Genomic DNA, 13,275 nt, shown 5'->3' on the forward strand with positions numbered 1-13,275 from the left:
TCAGGAACAGATAAACCAGTTAAACAACCCCATAACTCCTAAGGAAATAGAAGCAGTCATTAAAGGTCTCGCAACCAAAAAGAGACCAGGTCCAGACGGGTTTAATGCAGAATTCTATCAAACCTTCATAGGAGACCTCATACCAATATTATCCAAACTATTCCACAAAATTGAAAAGATGGATCACTACCGAATACCTTCTACAAAGCCACAATTACTCTTATACCTAAACCACACAAAGACACAACAAAGAAAGAGAACTTCAGACCAATTTCCCTTATGAATATCAACGCAAAAATACTCAACAAAATTCTGGCAAACCGAATCCAAGAGCACATCAAAACAATCATCCACCATGACCAAGTAGGCTTCATTCCAGGCATGCAGGGATGGTTTAATATACGGAAAACCATCAACGTGATCCATTATATAAACAAACTGAAAGAACAAAACCACATGATCATTTCATTAGACGCTGAAAAAACATTTGACAAAATTCAACACCCCTTCATGATAAAAGTCCTGGAAAGAATAGGAATTCAAGGCCCATACCTGAACATAGTAAAAGCCATATACAGCAAACCAGTTGCTAACATTAAACTAAATGGAGAGAAACTTGAAGCAATGCCACTAAAATCAGGGACTAGACAATGCTGGCCACTCTCTCCCTACTTATGCAATATAGTTCTTGAAGTTCTAGCCAGAGCAATCAGACAACAAATGGAGGTCAAGGGGATACAGATCGGAAAAGAAAAAGTCAAAATATCACTATTTGCAGATGATATGATAGTATATTTGAGTGATCCCAAAAGTTCCACCAGAGAACTACTAAAGCTGATAAACAACTTCAGCAAAGTGGCTGGGTATAAAATTAACTCAAATAAATCAGTTGCCTTCCTCTATACAAAAGAGAAACAAGCCGAGAAAGAAATTAGGGAAACGACACCCTTCATAATAGACCCAAATAATATAAAGTACCTCGGTGTGACTTTAACCAAGCAAGTAAACGATCTGTACAATAAGAACTTCAAGACACTGAGGAAAGAAATTGAAGAAGACCTCAGAAGATGGAAAGATCTCCCATGCTCATGGATTGGCAGGATTAATATTTTAAAAATGGCCATTTTACCAAAAGAGATCTACAGATTCAATGCAATCCCCATCAAAATACCAATCCAATTCTTCAAAGAGTTAGACAGAACAATTTGCAAATTCATCTGGAATAACAAAAAACCCAGGATAGCTAAAACTATCCTCAACAATAAAATGACTTCAAGGGGAATCACTATCCCTGAACTCAAGCAGTATTACAGAGCAATAGTGATAAAAACTGCATGGTATTGGTACAGAGACAGACAGATAGACCAATGGAATAGAATTGAAGACCCAGAAATGAACCCACACACCTATGGTCACTTGATTTTTGACAAAGGAGCCAAAACCATCCAATGGAAAAAAGAGCATTTTCAGCAAATGGTGCTGGTTCAACTGGAGGTCAACATGTAGAAGAATGCAAATCGATCCATGCTTATCACCCTGTACAAAGCTTAAGTCCAAGTGGATCAAGGACCTCCACATCAAACCAGACACACTCAAACTAATAGAAGAAAATCTAGGGAAGCATCTTGAACACATGGGCACTGAAAAAATTTTCCTAAACAAAACACCAATGGCTTACGCTCTAAGATCAAGAATCGACAAATGGGATCTCATAAAACTGCAAAGCTTCTGTAAGGCAAAGGACACTGTGGTTAGGACAAAACGGCAACCAACAGATTGGGAAAAGACCTTTACCAATCCTACAACAGATAGAGGCCTTATATCCAAAATATACAAAGAACTCAAGAAGTTAGACCGCAGGGAAACAAATAACCCTATTAAAAAATGGGCTTCAGAGCTAAACAAAGAATTCACAGCTGAGGAATGCCGAATGGCTGAGAAACACCTAAAGAAATGTTCAACATCTTTAGTCATAAGGGAAATGCAAATCAAAACAACCCTGAGATTTCACCTCACACCAGTGAGAATGGCTAAGATCAAAAACTCAGGGGACAACAGATGCTGGCGAGGATGTGGAGAAAGAGGAACACTCCTTCATTGTTGGTGGGATTGCATACTGGTAAAACCATTCTGGAAATCAGTCTGGAGGATCCTCAGAAAATTGGACATTGAACTGCCTGAGGATCCAGCTATACCTCTCTTGGGCATATACCCAAAAGATGCCCCAACATATAAAAAAGACACGTGTTCCACTATGTTCATCGCAGCCTTATTTATAATAGCCAGAAAATGGAAAGAACCCAGATGCCCTTCAACAGAGGAATGGATACAGAAAATGTGGTACATCTACACAATGGAATATTACTCAGCTATCAAAAACAACGAGTTTATGAAATTCGTAGGCAAATGGTTGGAACTGGAAAATATCATCCTGAGTGAGCTAACCCAATCACAGAAAGACATACATGGTATGCACTCATTGATAAGTGGCTATTAGCCCAAATGCTTGAATTACCCTAGATCCCTAGAACAAACGAAACTCAAGACGGATGATCAAAATGTGAATGCTTCACTCCTTCTTAAAATGAGGAAAAAGAATACCCTTGGCAGGGAAGGGAGAGGCAAAGATTAAAACAGAGACTGAAGGAACACCGATTCAGAGCCTGCCCCACATGTGGCCCATACATATACAGCCACCCTATTAGACAAGATGGATGAAGCAAAGAAGTGCAGACCGACAGGAGCCGGATGTAGATCGCTCCTGAGAGACTCAGCCAGAATACAGCAAATACAGAGGCAAATGCCAGCAGCAAACCACTGAACTGAGAATAGGAACCCCGTTGAAGGAATCAGAGAAAGAACTGGAAGAGCTTGAAGGGGCTCGAGACCCCAAAAGTACAACAATGCCAAGCAACCAGAGCTTCCAGGGACTAAGCCACTACCTAAAGACTATACATGGACTGACCCTGGACTCTGACCCCTTAGGTAGCAATGAATATCCTAGTAAGAGCACCAGTGGAAGGGGAAGCCCTGGGTCCTGCTAAGACTGAACCCCCAGTGAACTAGACTATGGGGGGAGGGCGGCAATGGGGGGAGGGTTGGGAGGGGAACACCCATAAGGAAGGGGAGGGGGGGGATGTTTGCCCTGAAACCGGTAATGGGAATAACACTTGAAATGTATATAAGAAATACTCAAGTTGATAAAAAAAAAAAAAAGAGGGATGATCAAAATGTGAATGCTTCACTCCTTCCTTAAAAGGGGAACAAGAATACCCTTGGCAGGGAAGAGAGAGGCAAAGATTAAAACAGAGACTGAAGGAACACCTATTCTGAGCCTGCCCCACATGTGCCCCATATATATACAGCCACCCAATTAGACAAGATGGATGAAGCAAAGAAGTGCAGACTGACAGGAGCCGGATGTAGATCACTCCTGAGAGACACAGTCAGAATACAGCAAATACAGAGGCAAATGCCAGCAGCAAACCACAGAACTGAGAATAGGACCTCCGTTGAAGGAATCAGAGAAAGAACTGGAAGAGCTTGAAGGGGCTTGAGACCCCATATGTACAACAATGCCAAGCAACCAGAGCTTCCAGGGACTAAGCCACTACCTAAAGACTATACATGGACTGACCCTGGACTCTGACCTCATAGGTAGCAATGAATATCCTAGTAAGAGCACCAGTGGAAGGGGAAGCCCTGGGTCCTGCTAAGACTGAACCCCCGTGAACTAGACTTAGACTACGGGGGGAGGGCGGCAATGGGGGGAGGGTTGGGAGGGGAACACCCATAAGGAAGGGGAAGGGGGAGGGTGATGTTTGCCCGGATACTGGGAAAGGGAAAACACTCGAAATGTATATAAGAAATAATCAAGTTAATAAAAAAATGTATAAAAAAAAGACTCTGAAGAAAGAAATTGAAGAAGACCTCAGAAGATGGAAAGATCTCCCATGCTCATGGATTGGCAGGATTAATATTTTAAAAATGGCCATTTTACCAAAAGCGATCTACAGATTCAATGCAATCCCCATCAAAATACCAATCCAATTCTTCAAAGAGTTAGACAGAACAATTTGCAAGTTCATCTGGAATAACAAAAAACCCAGGATAGCTAAAACTATCCTCAACAATAAAATGACTTCAGGGGGAATCACTATCCCTGAACTCAAGCAGTATTACAGAGCAATAGTGATAAAAACTGCATGGTATTGGTACAAAGACAGACTGATAGACCAATGGAACAGAATTGAAGACCCAGAAATGAACCCAGACTCCTATGGGCACCTGATTTTTGACTAAGGAGCCAAAACCATTCAATGGAAAAAAGATAGCATTTTCAGCAAATGGTGCTGGTTCAACTGGAGGTCAACATGTAGAAGAATGCAAATCGATCCATGCTTATCACTCTGTACAAAAGTTAAGTCCAAGTGGATCAAGGACCTCCACATCAAACAAGATACACTCAAACTAATAGAAGAAAAACTATGGCAGCATCTCGAACACATGGGCACTAGAAATAATTTCCTGAACAAAACACCAATGGCTTATGCTCTAAGATCAAGAATCGACAAATGGGATCTCATAAAACTGCAAAGCTTCTGTAAGGCAAAGGACACTGTGGTTAGGACAAAACGGCAACCAACAGATTGGGAAAAGATCTTTACCAATCCTACAACAGATAGAAGCCTTATATCCAAAATATACAAAGAACTCAAAAAGTTAGACCGCAGGGAGACAAATAACCCTATTAAAAAATGGGGTTCAGAACTAAACAAAGAATTCACAGCTGAAGAATGCTGAATGGCTGAGAAACACCTAAAGACATGTTCAACATCTTTAGTCATAAGGGAAATGCAAATCAATGCAACCCTGAGATTTCACCTCACACCAGTGAGAATGGCTAAGTTCAAAAACTCAGGTGACAACAAATGCTGGCGAGGTTTTGGAGAAAGAGGAACACTCCTCCATTGTTGGTGGGATTGCAGACTGGTAAAACCATTCGTGAATTCAGTCTGGAGGTTCCTCAGAAAATTGGACGTTGAACTGCCTGAGGATCCAGCTATACCTCTCGGGCATATACCCAAAAGATGCCTCAACATATAAAAAAGACACATGCTCCGCTATGTTCATAGCAGCCTTATTTTTAATAGCCAGAAGCTGGAAAGAACCCAGATGCCCTTCAACAGAGGAATGGATACAGAAAATGTGGTACATCTACACAATGGAATATTACTCAGCTACCAAAAACAATGCCTTTATGAAATTCATAGACAAATGGTTGGAACTGGAAATATCATCCTGATTGAGGTAACCCAATCACAGAAAAACGCACATGGTATGCACTCATTGATAAGTGGCTATTAGCCCAAATGCTTGAATTACCCTAGATGCCTAGAACAAATGAAACTCAAGAGGGATGATCAAAATGTGAATGCTTCACTCCTTCTTTAAAAGGGGGAACAAGAATACCCTTGGCAGGGAAGGGAGAGGGAAAGATTAAAACAGAGACTGAAGGAACACCCATTCAGAGCCTGCCCCACATGTGGCCCACACATATACAGCCACCCAATTAGACAAGATGGATGAAGCAAAGAAGTGCAGGCCAACAGGAGCCGGATATAGATCTCTCCTGAGAGACACAGTCAGAATACAGCAAATACAGAGGCGAGTGCCAGCAGCAAACCACTGAACTGAGAACCCCCATTGAAGGAATCAGAGAAAGGACTGGAAGAGCTTGAAGGGGCTCGAGACTCCATATGAACAACAATGCCAACTAAGCAGAGCTTCCAGGGACTAAGCCACTACCTAAAGACTATACATGGACTGACCCTGGACTCTGACCTCATAGGTAGCAATGAATATCCTAGTAAGAGCACCAGTGGAAGGGGAAGCCCTTGGTCCTGCTAAGACTGAACCCCTAGTGAATGTAATTGTTGGGGTTAGGGTGGCAATGGGGGGTGGGTGGGGAGGGGAACACCCATAAAGAAGGGGAGAGATTAGGGGGATGTTTGCCTGGAAACCGGGAAAGGGAATAACATTCGAAATGTAAATAAGAAATACTCAAGTTAATTAAAAAAAATGACAGCACGAAAAAAAAAAGGTAATCCCCCCAGGAGCCATACATCATTCCATACATACATAAGAGCACTTATTCTGGAAAGGAGAGACTGGAGGGAAGCGCTTCTAAGCTATGAACTGATGACAGGAAATAAGAGTAGAGTACCGAGACCAATGATAACACACACAACAGAAACTACCATCAAGTCAGCACTGGATAACAGAATTCTAACAGAGATAAAAATATATAAATAAAAGTATATAAATAAAAAGCAGTTCAAATCAAGAAGGGCCTTGGACATCTTTGAAGTTCCTGTTCGCGCTAACATTCTGGTTTTCTAGGTTACACCAGACCCTTCTGTGCCGAGCGTGCCTTGGGAGACCATTTATATTGTTTTCCACAAAGGGGATGAGGCCAAACACCTGCATCTCCAGTTGATGCAGGCTCGAAGTGGGCTCGAGGGAGGCCAGCTTCACATCATCTGGCAACAAGGACATCAGAGTGAGGTGGGAAATCCACATCATCCGTGTCTGGCTATGACTCCCCTAAGTCTAGTCGTGCCACGCCTTCATGTTCTTCTAACCTTCTGCATCTGCTAATTTCATGAGGCTTCATATTCTACCCTGAGGGTCCACTGGGGGATCAGTTCAGTTATGGAAAGAGTTGAAGGGATTGATAGGTAAGTTTAAACCAGAGGCCCTCCTCAAAAATGTTCTTCCCCAAGGATCTTCAGTGTTTTTTTTTTGTTTGTTTGTTTGTTTGTTGTTGTTTTTTTTATCTTTTCTATCTCTATTTCAAAAACTGTTCATTAGGTCCCAGAGAGGTGTTCACAAGAGACAGAATTCTAATAAACACAGCCAAACCAAAATACATTCGACATTATAATTGAAATTGATAACTGTGGGGGAAGGTTAGGTTCATATTCCTGCGTGTTTTTCTGGTGGGCTCAGATATTATAGAGAATTGGAAATGTTTTGGAGAGTGTTTATCACCAAGTAAGGCTTCTAAACTACAAAGCTCCTTAGCATCCCTTCCAATCCTGAGATTGCATGGCTACTTTTTGTGTGCACCATGTGTTTTCACACTTATACCAAGACATTGGAGCCACACATTATTGAAGATGAGGTGATTAAGGGAATCACCTGGAAATACTGAACAAAGATAACACAACTGGAGGCTGGAGAGATGGATCAGTGATTAAGAGTACTAGCTACTCTTCCAGAAGTCCTGAGTTCAAGTCCCAGCACCCACATGGCAGGTCACAACTCTCTATAACTGTGGTCCTATGGGATCTGACGCCATCTTTTGGTGTGCAGACATATGTACAGACACAACACTCACGCATAAAATGCACAAAGTTTTTTTTCAAAAAAATCATAATTGATCTTCACTGAGCTCTCCTAGACACTGGGGATACCCAGTACACTCAGTTCAAAGAATTCAGATTCAACTAGGAAATATTCCTTGAGATTTAAAAGCATCAGAAGTGGACATTCATGTAGAGCATGGTGGTGATCCGTGTATTGATTACCACTGTCAAATTGCTTGACACACAGATCACCACCATAGTTACAATTTGTGGTGTATAGTTTATGTCAACATGACACATGCTGACATCATCTAAGAGGAGGAAGCCTCAATTAAGAAAATGCCTCCCTTCATGTGGATTCCAAACAACCAGAGCAAGGGCTGTCCCTAAAGCTGTTCCCTGTCTGTGTAACCTGTTCCCCTAACTCAGCTGTCTTGTTTGACCTCAACAGGAGAGGATGGACCTAGCCTGCAGATACCTGATAAGCCATGTGTGTGGGATACCCAGGGGGATATCCGCTCTGTCAGAGAGGGCAATAGGGAATAGGAGAAGGGACCGTGGGAGGGGGCACCATGAGGGTTAACAGTGATTAATGTGTAAAATAAATAAATAAAAATAAAAAAAAGAAGGAGTGAGAGCATCTGCATTTTGGTCATACTTCTTGAGCTAATTGTATCTTGGGTAATTTGAGCTTTTTGGCTAATATCCACTTATCAATGAGTACATACCAAGTGTGCTTTTCTGTGATTGAATTACCCCACTCACGGTGATATCTTCTAATTCATTCCATTTGTGAATGAATTTCATGAAGTCATTGTTTTTCTTAACTGAGTAATACTCCATTGTGTAGATGTACCACATTTTTTGAATCCATTCCTCTATCGAAGGACATCTGGGTTCTTTCAAGTTTCTGGCTATTATAAATAAGGCTGCTATGAACATAGTGGAGCATGTGTCTGTGTTGTATGTTGGAGCATCTTTTGGGGTATAGCTGGGTCCTCAGGAAGTGGAATGTCCAATATTCTGAGGAACCTCCAGACGGATTTCCAGAGTGGTTGTACCTGTTTGCAATCCCACCAACAATGGAGGAGCTGGAGACAGAACCCAGGGCCTTGTGCTTGCTAGGCAAGCGCTCTACCACTGAGCTAAATCCCCAACTCATCCAAATCAACCTTTTTATATGTTATAAAGCATTTAATTCTAGGTAATAAAATGAGGCCTTTTCTATTTTTTTCTGCTGAGGTGTTACACTCTCCTGTATGTGTGCCTTCTAAATGGCAGACAGATTTTTCATAGTTCTAGATACTTAGATCTTCAAAATCAAACTCAGTATTTGATGAGTCCTCATTTTCAAATTTGTGTATGTAATGTTGTCTTTTCTGATGTGATGTGCTCAAATGGTTCTAATGTCCAGTGCCTGACTTTAAGGAACATCAATTCTATTTGAATGGCAATGCTCTTATGATTTAACCACAATCAAAAAACCTGTGCATTACTTACTATCACCACCTGTAGTGTTAGAGTTCAATGACCCCAACAACCTCACAATCAGAAAGATTTTTTCTATACAACTAGAAAATAATAACTGTCAAATAAAAAGCAAGGTCCTCCATCATCATGATAAAATGTGATTTTAAATCTAATTTTTGCTTTTCCGGTGTGTTTGGATATTCAGTGTTTGTTTTGGTGAGAGAACTGGGCTTGGATGATGACAAGTAGTCTTGGTTTCTGTTGCTTGGGTTCCTGAGCTTCCCTCTCTCCATCAGGTTGTCTCTGGTGTTAGCTTGTCCTGCTGTTTCTAATGGTGGCTTGATCCTCCTGTGGGCCTGTGTGTTGGCACTCCTGTAGACATGTTTTCCTGTTTCCTTTCATCAAGTTATGGGAATAAATTGTTCTGCTCTCAGGTGTGTGGTCGCTCCTGGTGGTTGGCTTTCATCTCTTGGCAAGGGCAGCAACCGGAAGTGTCCTGCCCCTACTGCACCTAGGTCCCTGTGCTCAGAAGACACAGATGGCATGAGGCATTTTCCTCTTGAGTCATGAATGTGAGCAGAGCGTAGTCTCCTCTTGAGTTCTTGGAGTGTCCACTACTCTAAGGACCTAGCTCCCTCCCCACCATGGGATTTGGATGCAGAGAGTTCTTTGATGGGTTTAGTTCAGATCTGGGCATTGATCTGGACCATGGGGCTCCTGCAGCTGACTGATCCTATATCGCTGTGTCCAGAGGCACTATGTAGTTTCCTCTTGGGCCAGGGATGTAGGCAAAATGGGCCTACCCTGCAGCCTCACGATTGCCTGCACTTCTGGGTGTACAGTTCTCTCTCCCAAGGTATTTGGGACTTGTGTTTCTTCTTTAAGGGATCTACTTGTTTTCCTGTGTTGTCCTGTATTTCTTTAAAGGAATTATACATATCCTTCTTACAGTACTTTATCATCATCATGAGATATCATTTTAAATCCAAATCTTGCTTCTTTGTGTTGTGTTGGGTTATCCAGTATTTGCTGTGGTGGGAGAACTGTGTTCTGATGATTCCTAGTACTCTTGGTTTTGGTTGCTTAGGTTCCTGAGCTTGCTTCTTGCCATCTGATTATCTCTGATGTTAGTTGATCTTGCTGTCTCTTACTGGAGCTTGTCTATCCTGTGAGCCTGTGAGCTTGTGAGCCTGTGAGCCTGTGATCTTTGGAGTGAAAGTGCTCCTAGAAAACCAGTTCTTTGTTGTCAGGTTTCAGTTCCAAGAACTGTGGGACAACCCCTTCTCTGGGCATAGATTGAGACAGGAAGTATCCTGTCCTATGCCACTCTGTGGCTTCTGTGCCCTGTGTACTTCTGGCATGTCTCTCCTTTGAAAGCCAATGGGGAAAAAGTGGGGTCTCACCTGTGGCCTGAAGGCTTAGGAAAGAGTGTTCTCCTGGCAGACCAGCTCTCTGTGGGCAGGTTTTGTGTCCAAAGGCTGTGAGAATAGCTCCTAGATCTGGGCACATATGGAGCTCATAATCTGAAATTGTTTTCATTCAATTTCCCTTTGAGTTATCCATTCAATTGTTTATTCAATAATATTCATTTACCATTTCCAATCAACCAAATTTGAAAATAGTGGTGTGAATACATACACACAAGAAACCCAATATAATTCCTCATTGAGTTTGTAATCTATACAGACAAATAGTTATTGAATAAATGTAAAACAAAAAATGCATCTTGCAGGATTTAGATGAAATAATCAATGCTGTTTTGAGATTATGTAATGAAGTATTTGACCTGAGAAGTTGTGAAATAAATTAATGCCTATTGACAAAAATATTCTCTGTAAAGTTTATTCCAAGCAGTAAAAGATGTGATGCTAAAATATTGTTATGATGATATACTGATGATAGTTCCACCAAAAATGTCAAATGTAAGATGGCAGGAAAAACCTGTGTGGGCAGCATTTGCCATACTCTCAGATATGAAGAAGTACCTGTATGGAGATGTGTATTAACTAACATGATAGACACACTCTTATCTCCCTGATAACATCATAGAAAATATTACTGGAACTAAACATACCCCTTTGGTTCAGTAGAATAATAAGTCTTTTTGAACATTGAACATTTTCTAGAATCAGATAAGTTCTGTTCATTGTGGAGTTTCTTATAACATTATACACATATAAACAGGAAGGGGGAGGAGAAGGAAGAAGCAGAGTTAGAGATTCACAACTAAAATCATAGGTAAAAGAGTTCAGAAGCAGAACTTGACCTTTTTGAGAATACGACTTAATTACAACCAGAGAAACAATTACATATATCTTGTATTTAATGATAACTTTTAAAATGGAAATGTTTCATGTTTGAACACTGTAGAAATACTATATTCAAGATCACAAAGAAGTTGCTGCTAAGAGAAGTTTACATGTGCACAACAAAAATAAGTACCAAGGAGACAGTTATTCCATGTTAATATCTTATGCACCTTTACATTGCTGTGGAGGAAGAAATACTAATTCAACATCATGAAACTTGAACCAGATAGACTTTAAAACTACCCACATCCTGAAACTTCTAAATTGGGTTTTCACTGATATCCACACCAGCTCTCAACCGGTTACAAACCACTGTCTTCTCTGTTAGCAGCCTAGGTAATCATTTGGACTGACTCTTGAGCTCTGAATGATCAGAGTGTTCATATTTTCTCTTTTAAAAATATAAAATATGGTTTTGATTCATAAATGTACTCAGGCACAGCAACAGGCACTGAAATTATTATTTTTAAATGAAATAAAAATAGGGCTGACAGGGTAGCAACCTTCACAGCAGTTATTATTATGTGTTATTATTAGCCTCAGCATGTGGTGACATTTTAGATGCTAAATCCACAGAAATACATCTTAGATCGTGAGTAGTCCAGATGCTAAAAGAAGAAAATTGAAACACTGCTCTATGGATTAACAAAAGATTTTTATTTTTCCTTATTTCTTCTATTTTTATGAAACAAGATTATGCTATATAGCTCACTGAGTCCTGGAACTCACGATGTAGACCAGTCTGGTCTTGAACTCACAGAGGTATGCCTGTCTGTCTGCCTCCCATATACTGGGATTAAAGCAAACGGCACCAGAGCTGGCTATGAAAGAGTTTTTTTAAAGAACCTAAAATTTTGTAGTTTATAATAAAGACTGGAGGAACCTCATTCCTAAGACTAAAACTGGTCTAATGTGTGGCTTTTAAAAAATTTTTTCTTAGTATCTGTCATTAAGAATATTTCTGATCAATTGTCAAGGACACAATTGGAATATGTTGTATTATAAATGGCTTCAAAAATATAATATGTAATCACCTTCTTTGAGTCTCTAACATGTAGCCAAAGAGAATTAATATGAGTAACAAGATGATTTCTCTTTCAGATGAGAGACATTTTTGAGCATTCAAATAAATAGCCACCAAATAAACATCCCAATCCTTCAGAAGAATTCTTATTATGCTACTCAATTTTTTTGAATAAAAATAAAACAACGCTCATGGATTGTATATGTAAAATCAAGATAGCATGATTGAATAATTTTAAACATAAGTATAAAAGGGAATATAATTTAACTATTTGTTGCTCTGGTTGGAAGACCTGTGTCTTTAAGAAAAATCTGAATATCTCTAAGCCTTTCTTTCTTTATCCAGTAAAATGTGATAGTAGAGTCCTTACTTCACACATTTATTAGAAAGATTTAATTATATAATGTGAGATTCAACCCTTGGATCCATGTTTGACCTGCCATCTACTCATCAAGTTGCAAACTGAAAGTCATGGGACATAGAACTTTCAATTATGGGGACTAATTTGCACTCTATCCAAAGTTAGCCTTATTACAACCAGCAACAAACTCAGTACTAAGCTAATGAGAGCACATAATACATTATTTATTGCTCTGACACAAATGTTACTGTAGCAATATCATTTAGGATGAATGGAGGAATCTTTTAAATTAATTGATTAAAATGAATTAAACTCTTTTAAAGGAACATATTCATGGATACAAAGGAAACTTCAATGAATTAAAAACACTTACCTCCTTATATTTTGTGAGGAAAGTAAATGGCAGTAACAGAGAAATAGTGTAGGGCAAGCATTATCTTTCAACCACCATTAGTACATTGCTATACCATCCATAGTTGCAAGATGTCTGTTCTCCTTTTATGATCAGGTCTCAGACTAGAAGATTTGAAAAGTAAGGAAATTCTACAAAATAAAATTTTCCTGTCTGTCACTGGAAAAAAATTGTCAGCCATCCCTTATTTTTCAGGTCTATAAGAAAAATTTTAGTTTATACTGCCCCAAAAAATTAACATAATAGCTTAAATGAATGACCTAGAAGAGATAAATTTAATGGGTATTATATAGTAGTATAAGATAAAGGAAAATAGGACTGGCTCTGAA

Source organism: Rattus norvegicus, chromosome 5 (assembly GCF_021556685.1).
Source record: "Rattus norvegicus strain SHRSP/BbbUtx chromosome 5, alternate assembly SHRSP_T2T, whole genome shotgun sequence".
Taxonomy (NCBI): domain Eukaryota; kingdom Metazoa; phylum Chordata; class Mammalia; order Rodentia; family Muridae; genus Rattus; species Rattus norvegicus.